The sequence below is a fragment of the Raphanus sativus genome, chromosome 2 (genome assembly GCF_000801105.2).
Source record: "Raphanus sativus cultivar WK10039 chromosome 2, ASM80110v3, whole genome shotgun sequence".
Taxonomy (NCBI): Eukaryota; Viridiplantae; Streptophyta; class Magnoliopsida; order Brassicales; family Brassicaceae; genus Raphanus; species Raphanus sativus.
Window position 1 is genome coordinate 13,738,006 of NC_079512.1, and position 10,141 is coordinate 13,748,146.

Consider the following 10,141-nt stretch of genomic DNA (forward strand, 5'->3'; position numbering starts at 1 on the left):
CAAGATATTGACTTTTTTTTTAAACGTCTGAACTCAATAAAGAGAGGAAGTACATGTAGTGCAAAAAGCAAGGGACAAAAACTGATCCCATAACAAAGAAAAGAGGACCCTAAACATCAAAATAATCTTAAAGAAAGATCTAGCACTTGACGTTTGAAGCCTCGTTTCGGATTCTGTTGTGAAGCCATGCTGGTCCTCCCAAAGCCAGATAAGATCTGAGTCTGCCATCATGCAGTACACTCTGGGCGATATCACGTGCAATAACGTTGGACGCAGTAGATTAATGTTCAAAACGAACACATAGAAATCCTCGTCGTAGATGATCAAGTTGGGATAGAAGATGACGATTGAAAAGCTGTTTTAAGATCCAGACCAATGATACCGTTGTTATAGCCAAGATCTTTCAAACTTTGCAAAGCCCAGATTGTACATCTTAATTCAGCTGCAAGTCTGTTCGGGGAGCTTATGAGGGCATCTCGAGCGTGATGTAAAACATTGCCTTGATAATCCCTAGATATCCAAGCGCCACCAACCAGTGAACCTTCATTCCTCCAGTTAGCATGAACATTGCACTTAACCATTCCTGGTTCAGGTCTTTGCCAAAAACGTGTGATGCCTAGACTATCTGAATTTTCCATCGGTTGAATTGGTGGAAAATTAATAGCTGTCCACACCATAGCCTCATCAATAGCTTGTGTAGCAATGTAAGCGATAGAGTCTTGGATCCCACTGTATAAAATTGCATTTCGGTTCTTCCATATAGACCATAGCAGCCAAGGAATTGCTCTGTTTTTCTCTGTATTTGCGTCTGCCTTGTCTGCTAAGGTAATGGCTAGTGAGAGATTCTACATAAGGCTCCGTCTCGGCGCGGTGTCTGGCGGGAAGTTGGCGTGCTGTAAGATGCCTTTCGCCGGCAAGCACTGGAAAAGCACGTGATTGATCGACTCTGAATCAGCATTGCAGAGTCTACATGTTGTGTTTAGTTGTAGTCCACGTGTATTGAGCCTTTCAGCCACTGCCAGGGCGCCTGAAGCCGCTCTCCACAGAAACATGCATATCTTGGGCAGAGTCTTGACTTTCCAGATCTTCTTCTTTACCGCTATGACTTGTTGTTCTTGTTCTTTGCGATTGGGGGAGGCGTTCTTCACGATGTTTGCCGCTAGCCAATAACCACATTTGACCGTGTATGATCCATGATCTGTATGAGCCTATGACCTTATCAGCCACACATCCATGAAGGATTTTCAAGATTCTCTTGACTTCGTTTTCAGGAAATAATGAATGCAGAGCTTCTCTATTCCAGCTCCCATTATGATCGATCAATGATGATACCTTCCTGTTGACATCGATGGTCCTTTCCTTGTTCACTGGTCTTCGGGGAAGAGGGTCTAGGATCCAGTTATCAGAACAGATGTATGTGTTTTCCCCATTGCCCATCGATTTATACAAACCTTTCTTGAGAAGCTCTTTACCGAAGGATATACTTCGCCATGCGTAAGAGGGTTTGTAACCCTTTCCACTCTCCATAAAATCCTTGGACGAATAGTACCTCCCTTTGTAAATCCTCGCAATCAAACTGGTAGGATCGTTGAGTAACCTCCAAACCCGTGCCGCCATGAGACTTAATGGGCCATGCCCGCGGGTCACGGTCCAATTGCCATCTCTAATCAAACTTGAGATATAAATAGGAAACATTTGTTTGCTCAATTTAAATAACTACCTTAATATCTACTTTTAAATTAAACTAGATTAAGACCCGCCCTAAAGGGCGGAACATGATTTGTAATATTTTAGTTTAGTATATGTTATATATAATATCTGTATATAATATTATATATATTTTTGTGCAATATTTATATATATTTGACATATACATAATATTTTATTAAATATATATAATCGGATGATGTTAAAATTTGTGTTGTACATGTTGTTAGTTTGTATTTAATCTTGTTTCATTTTTAATTAGTATAATATTTTGCTTTATTATACTTTTTAACTTATATTTTTAAAATTTAAAATATTTGATTTTGTTAATACAATATTTATATTTCTAACAACTTTATAAGATGTCATTACAGCCTAATAATAATTATTTTGATATTATTAACATGTATTAAAATATGTTGTTCTTGGTTGATTTCTGGTTTGCTCTATACACAGTTTTTTAGAATGGAATATTTTCATCATAAAAACGTATTTAAGCATATGTTGTTTATATTTTGTTCTATGCCAATATTATGTTGTTTTGGAAGATCAATTCTTGTTCTTAACAAAATGTGTATGATGTGATATGATGCAGGTGAAGATCAATTTAGATGAACGTATGTGATAAACGTATGTGATAAACGTATTTAAGCATATGTTCTATGCCACCTTTATTAGGTTTTTTGGAAGATAAATTCTTGTTCTTGAAAAAATGTGTATGATATTATATGATACATGTGAAGATCAATTTAGATGGACGTATGTGATACGATAATTTGTTTTCTAACACAGTCTCCAACTGATTTAAGATTGGTTCAGTTTTGTATGATCTAATTATATTAAGAAATAACCAAACATATTTAAAGCCGGTATTGGTTAAGGTTAATTGGATCTGCGCATGTTAATATATGGTTTAATTTAAGTTGGTATGTTTCATTAGAAAAGAAGCGTGATATCCTAGTAACAATAATAAAAGAAGCCAAAATTTAAATGACAACTTCTAGTAGTAGATAAAAATCAATCCCTAAATTAATAGATTAGATAGCAGTGGGTTAGTAATGGTTTTGTTAATGGTATAATAGTTAAACTCACGTGAATGTCGGTTTAGAAAAGAATCAAAACATTGAGTTAAATCCTAGTGGCATAAGTTGATAATTTTTGAGGAAAACTAAGGGTTATTTCTTTTTTGTACTTTAATTTTAATAGATTAGATAAGAGATATACCATTAGCATTATTAACTCTTTTGAAAGGTATATTTTTCCCTAGAATGTAAGGCTAACTCTATTAAAAAAATTTCATACACAAAACAAAAATGATTTTTTTTTAAAATATATATTTTAAATAGTTGAAAATTCTACTCAGCTATCTCATGAAATATTTATTGATTATAATATCTATTTTCAAAAATATAATATTTTTCTCACTAGATATTCATATTCCAATAAAATTTTATTAGGGTGTTTTTCCGGTGGAATCTGCCAATTTGACTATGCTAGTAGTCCATCCGCGTATGAAAGCGAGTGAATTTATCTATGCTTCACCAAGAGTTTGGAATGTTGATATGCTAAGATCAAGTTGTGGTAAAAGAGGATATACTCCTTAATAGGAATTTGGCCATAAGTCAATCCAATCGAGATGACAAATACTGTTGGGGATATACGAAGAGCGGATTGTATACCATAAAACTGAGATATTGAGTTTCAAGAAATATCCTTGACCGAAATCTTGACGTTATGGTGTCATAACCAAGTATAGTCTGACCTCTTTAAATTAATACTCTATAAACTAATATACATTAATAATTTCTATACAATAATATAATTTTTATAGTTCCAAATTGAGTTTTTGGTTCAATTAGTATATCGATAAACTAATATCTCTATAAATTAATAAAAAATTATATTTTTGGTGTAGTCGCAACATTATTAATTTATAGAAGTTTCACTGTATTACAAAATTACAAGTTTAGGGTTGGAAAATAAATGTCTCTCAAAAGATGTGTCATCTAATATGGAAAATGGCCTCGGGGTATTTGACAGTGACATGAAACTTATCATGTCGCCATATGCGATGCAATAATCACTATCTAAAACGTGGAAAAGATGATGAAAGAGTCAACCATGCGATTTTTGAATGTTCCTTCTTTACAAATATGGACATAGGCTTTGACTCCATTTTGGTCCATCACCTCTACTATATTAAGTCTGCACTCCAATCAAGATTATCTGTTCTGGAGAAAGAGTGCAATAGAAGATCCAAAACTAGATAGAGACACACATCCATGGATTATAAGGTATCTTTGAAAAGCTAGAATGATAAATTGTTTAGAGAAATTAAATTGAGACCCAACGAAGCTAATTAGACATGTCCAATGTAATACTTTGTTTGATGCAAACTTAAAACCCAACAATGATGCAAATCCACCATATTAAACACACAAGAATCATAATATGGTAGATGGACTATGAACAGAAGAATCATAATATAGTTGATACGGTTGGGTATGGCTAGATGAAATGGGAAGTGAACAACTCACAAGGAGAGACGATTATCTCTTTTAATCTCAGAATTAGATGCTCTTATTTGGTCAATGGAGAATATGATTCAGCATACAACAAGCTATCATTTCGAGACATAGTGCAAGAATTTAATTTCGATAATCACTGATCCGACAGCATGGCCAGCTTCTCAACAGAACTATCAGACATAACACGTCTTCAAGAACGCTTCCAAAACTTCAAGATCATTCACGTTTCAAGGGCACAAAACAGGACATCTGATTCACTAGCCAGGACTGTGAGAGCGTAGCCAGGACTGTGAGAGCGTTCCACAACAGTTTATTTTTTATTAGTTGTTCTTTTATGGTGTGGATTCCTGCACCACCTGTAGTTAGAGTGATTGAACACCTGTTTGTTTGTCAAAAAAAAAAACACTTTACTATTATGATAAATTTAATAAATGATCAATTTATAAGCTTTATGAAAAATGCCAATGTATGACTAATGATTATTTAAATTAGTATAAGTAAGGTACTTATAGTTAATAGAAAATCAATTGAAATTCTTTAAAAACTACTATGTAAACATATTTTTTTTCTTAAAAGAGAAGAATCAAACTTCAAAGTTTCGAAATTGTATAAAAATACAGATGATTTTCTTAGAATTGTCTGCGCATTTCGTATCTTCTAACTAGGGGTGTTCAATACCAAATCAATTAAAACCGAACCGAATTAAAATAGAGAAAGTGGTTTGGATTCGGTAGTACCGAATAAACCGAATGTATATTATTTTTTAAGAAACTGGTGTACATGGATATGGTTTGGTATAAATACCGATTAAATCGATTAAGCTGAATAAATTTATTAATTAAATATATTAGTATACTTATATGCAAGTTTATTATAAATTATATGAATGAAGTTAGATTTATTAAAACATAAATATATATTACTTAGTCTAACTTTTAAATATAAGATTTTATTTTTATTTAAGTATTTTAAATAATAGTAATCGGTGGTTGGCAGAGGTTTGGTGATTGTTCCTAAGCTGATTCATCCTCTTCCACCTTCCATCTTATCTCCAGAGAATTCTCCAGAGCATTATGGAGACGACGCTTGGATGCAGGTAATAACACTTGTGTCTTGTCTTTCTGTAAGAACCGAAACACATGCAGTTCTGGAACAAGACATTGTTCATTACCATGTACACCAGCACACTGTCTTTATTTTTAGCTTGTGAACCGGAACAAGTCGACCTTAGTTAATTACTGGTTATCTGTGTGCATCCACAACTTTGTTCACTTGCTGTTGAATAGTCCTCGAATGATATAGTAGAGTTTATATAGGCTGCATAGTTGTGGTGTAGCTAAGAAAGAAATCAGAACTAGAACTAAAGTATCTGTGTGCAGGAGCTAAATATCCAGAGACCGCCTACTCCAACACGAGGGAGGCCACAACCAGACTTTGACAGAAGCTCGTTTGCATACATCTGAAACTAAATTGCGTTCGCGATTTTCACAATTCACTGAAGTCATCAAGGTAGAAGCATTTGAGAATTTGGTACAACTCTATACAAGTATAGTAAAAGATGGTATGGTTCAATAATTGCAGTGTTCACATACTCTGCCGCACATGTGTTAATATAATAACCTACTTACCGTACCAGAGAATGGTATACTTGTTTTTTTTCTTTGTTTATTGCCTCTTTCCCCCAAAAAGAAAAAAAAAACTATGCGATATTTTTCTTCTCTGTGAGCCTATATGGTGGGTGTATTATGTTTATGCATATGCGTATGAAAACATAGTAAATGGCAAACCTAAAACATAAAAAGTAATTTTGGACTTGATAAGAGGAATCAGTTAGTCATTACACTCATTACTGTGAATCAAGTTAAATGTCTTCAGAGAGCACATAAAGCATAGAGAGAAGATTAATTCGACGACCAGCTTCGCAGAGAACAAATTTGAGTATGTTCGTTTGATAGACGCTGCGGGTATTTTCATTTATTCATTATTTTATTTTAAAAAATTGTAAAATTATATTTTAAATAAATAAAATGTAGTTTAAATATATTTATATCCATAAAAAATATTATGTTTACTTGGTAATAAATTTTTGGTCAAATATACAAATATAACAATATTTTTGTCATAAAACTAAATCATACATTTACATGAGTTAATATATTAAAATAATAAAATGTAGTTTAAATATATTTATATCTATAAAAATGTTAAAAATTTATAATTTTGTATATGTTTTATACTAATCTGTTCTCTCCAATAATGTCGTCTGATTTGCTTTTTCGTTAGAAAATTTTGTACTTTAAATTTGTTTTTATGGGATACACATACACTAAAAGGAAATAGATGAGATTTGAAAGAGTGTTCAATTCACAAGGATACAAAATTCTGTTTCTTTGATACAGATTTTCCAATACAATGACAAGTTTCTTTGTACAACAAGAGAATAATGAGAAAAGATCACATAGTCTGAGCAAAGCTGGAGAGGAACAATGGTTGTCTGAGCAAGCTGGAGACCATTCAAACATCTAGACTATTACAACAGACCTCGAGAACAGCAGCAGTCTGAGCTTGAGAGGGTCTGAACTTGAGAGACCTATAAAAAGATAGAAAAAATATGCAATGAGACTAAATGAAACAAAGCTGCAGATAAATGGATCTTTCTTGTAGTGTTCAACTAAGTAAAACATCCTCACAAGAGACAAACCCATCTAACGCATTCCATATCCTAAATAATCAAAGGAACAGAGACCACAAATGCACGCACATACAAACTGATCTGTAATAAAAAGTCGACAAGCTAACAGTAACTCATATCTGCTGCTGTTAAAAATACAGAAGCTTTGACACTAACAAAGAAAATCAATCAAGTCTCAGCATTGAATCAAAGGCCAAGTAAACAAACCCATATCAAGTTTCCTAAAACGAGCAAAAAGTTTACAGGTTTACTCTATCACTAGCAACCATAACAGTAAGCTTTCTAGAAGTAATATGTAAACAAACACATTCAAACCAAAATGCAGCAACACAAAATCACAATCACATCACGAAATCAAAAACACTTGGCACTCAGAACAATCCTCGCATTGCACCATCAACTCATCTCACTTGAAGAATCTGCAACATACCATCAATTAGAACAGTGACATCAGTATCAGTGTCAAACAGAGAATGTGACTATTACCTCAAAGAGAATGGGTTTGTCGGAGAACAGAGATATCGAGAGAGAGAGAGAGAGAGAGAGAGAGAGAGAGAGAGAGAGAGAGAGAGAGAGAGAGAGAGAGAGAGAGAGAGAGCTTGAGATGGGTTTGTGTCGAAGGCCTCGTGATGGAGAGGGAGAGATTCGAGAGCGATGGAGAGGGAGAGATTCGAGAGAGATGGAGAGAGAGCTTGAGATGGAGAGAGGGCTTGAGATGGAGAGAGCTCGGAGCGCGTCAATGGGAGGAGAGAGCGGCTGCGTCAATTAGGGTTAGGTTTATTGGTAAATATTGAAAGATATTAAGAGCAAAATTGTAAATTTCCTTTCTAGCCGCATTATTTACGTCGCGGACGCGAGATTTTCTGGCGTCAGATGCAGGCTTCAGCGTCAGACTCGGCGTCAGACGCAGCGGATCGACGTAGGTACCAGCGTCAATCAAACGAACAAGATTTCCGAAAAATATCGCCGCAGCCGCAGACGCAGGTACCTGTGGCGACCAAACAAACAGCACTTATATACTCAAAGGGTTTGCGCATACGGGGATGTCTTTCGTCAACAAGTTGTTCAGGTGAATCTATGATAACTTCTGGTTTTGGAAGAGAGAGCAATACTGTTGAATAATGAGTGGGTTACGTGCACGGCTGTCTCATTGAAGATTATAAAATGGAGAATCAACTATGTAAATCAAGTTCTCAGGCATCATGGCCGTTAACATAGAAAATATTTTGAAAATTAATTATTTTCTGGATGGAAGTTTACCATTGTGTATGTTAAATCTGAGTTTATTTTGGGCTTCCATCTGGGTGATAAGTCTGATACCATATTAAATTTGAGCTTATTATGAACTTCCACTTTTAAACTAGTTAGTTGTAAGTGTATTAGTTTTAACATTTTACTTTAAAAGATTTTAATCCGCGTTTTAAAAGCTCGGGAGTATTTTACTTTTTTGGTTTAATTCAATTTTGTTATTTTTGTTTACTTCTCGTTTAAATTTTGTTTTCCGGTTTTTCAATCCAAGATATAGGAACCGTCCGGTTATCTATGAATTTGGATTTGGTTTCAGTTTGACTGTTTTAGTTAGTGCTACGAAAAAAACTCGAATCCGAAGAACCTAACCGAATCCGATCAAAAAAATTAGTACCAAACCAAAAATTGGTTAAATATCTGAATGGCTTCAAAAAATTTGTATCTAGAGAATCAAAACCAAATCTAATCCGAATTGAATTATTTCGGGTACTCAAATGTATCTGAAATAGATTTATATATTTCAACATATTAATTTTTTAATATATAAAAGATATCCAATATATATGATATTTTGAAAATTTCCAAAGTATATATGAATTTTATTTTTTAAAAATAATTTACACGGATTATCCAAACGAGCAAAATCAGATTCGAACAAGAAACAAATTTTTTTTTTTTTTGTCATCAGAAACAAAATTTATAAATATCCGAATGAGGTTGAAATTTTTGGTCCTGAAAACCCAAAACCCAAATAGACCCGGGTCAAACCCAAATGGGTACTCGAACTTATATGTAATTTTATTTTTCAGATTTTGAAAAATTTAGTATATATGAATTTTGAATTTTTTAAAATAATTTAAACAAGTTATCCGAACCTGCAAAGAACAGAACCAAATCTAAACCGAAACTTATAAATACCCGAATGAGGTTGAATTTTTTTTTTAACGCTGGATACTTATGCTATTACAACTATGAGAAATATTACAGACGATTATGCTGCTGACAATTCTACATGCCGTATGAAGATTCACGTCTGAATGCATCACCTGAGCTGTCATATGGGATCCACACTTGACCGTACTCCTTGCGCCATACTGGAGATCTCTTTTAAGCATTTTCTCCCTTAATTTGCATAGGGAATTGAAATCCAGACCTCTTAGTGAAAAAGCATTAATGAACCCTTGGTCAAACCAATGGACCAAGGAGGTCTTCCACTAAAATTTTTACTTCTGAAAATCAAAATCCGAATATACCCGAGTCAAATCCTAATGAGTACTTAAATGTACACCTCTAATTCTGTTTTTCTTTTAGCTTGTTTCTAATAACAACGCGGAGAATATTTGCTAGAATAATAAAAAGATGTTGTTAGTTAATGTGTATAGCATCTTAACAGATCAGATATAGCAATATCGTGTATCTCGAATTAAATTTTTCTTTTGATTTATTTATTTTATTCTTAAGAGTTTAATGACATCTATTATATTATTATAAAGGGTAAAATCAAGGGAGAAATCTTCAGAAAGACTTCACCAAACCCTAAGTGAAGATTCTGTTCATCTTCCTGATTGCCACAAACTGAGAACGTTTTGTGATTACGCTCAAGCCAAGGGTCGTCTTCAACGCATATATCAACCATTGTCGATTTATCTTTCAATGCTTGCTTATTTATTGCCTTCACCAGAAACTTCAAGTATAAAAAGGTATGCTTGACCCTGTGAAATGTGTAGAACCTAAAATCTACACTCAAGTATTTTGTAGTGTTTGTAAGTAAACTAGGGAAGTGACAAAAAATGTAGGCAACGATATCCTTAGAACACAACAATGTAATCGGAATTCGGTAGACAAAAATGGACTTTTATTAATTATGAGGTCGAGTACAAGGAATAACTAAGAGATCGATTATAACAAGGAGGTCGATCAAGAATCAGATCAAAAAAAAAGTAAGAAAGGTTAAATGTGTGGTGTG

At 33.8% G+C, this 10,141-nt stretch overlaps 1 long non-coding RNA gene across 1 annotated transcript; it reads left to right on the forward strand.

The window, feature by feature from the left end:
* The first annotated feature begins 5,216 nt into the window (after positions 1-5,216).
* LOC108840452 (uncharacterized) lies at positions 5,217-5,987 on the forward strand. The gene is made up of 2 exons (XR_008940596.1): positions 5,217-5,331; positions 5,615-5,987. It is a non-coding gene; the product is annotated as an uncharacterized LOC108840452 (long non-coding RNA).
* Positions 5,988-10,141: the final 4,154 nt, after the last annotated feature.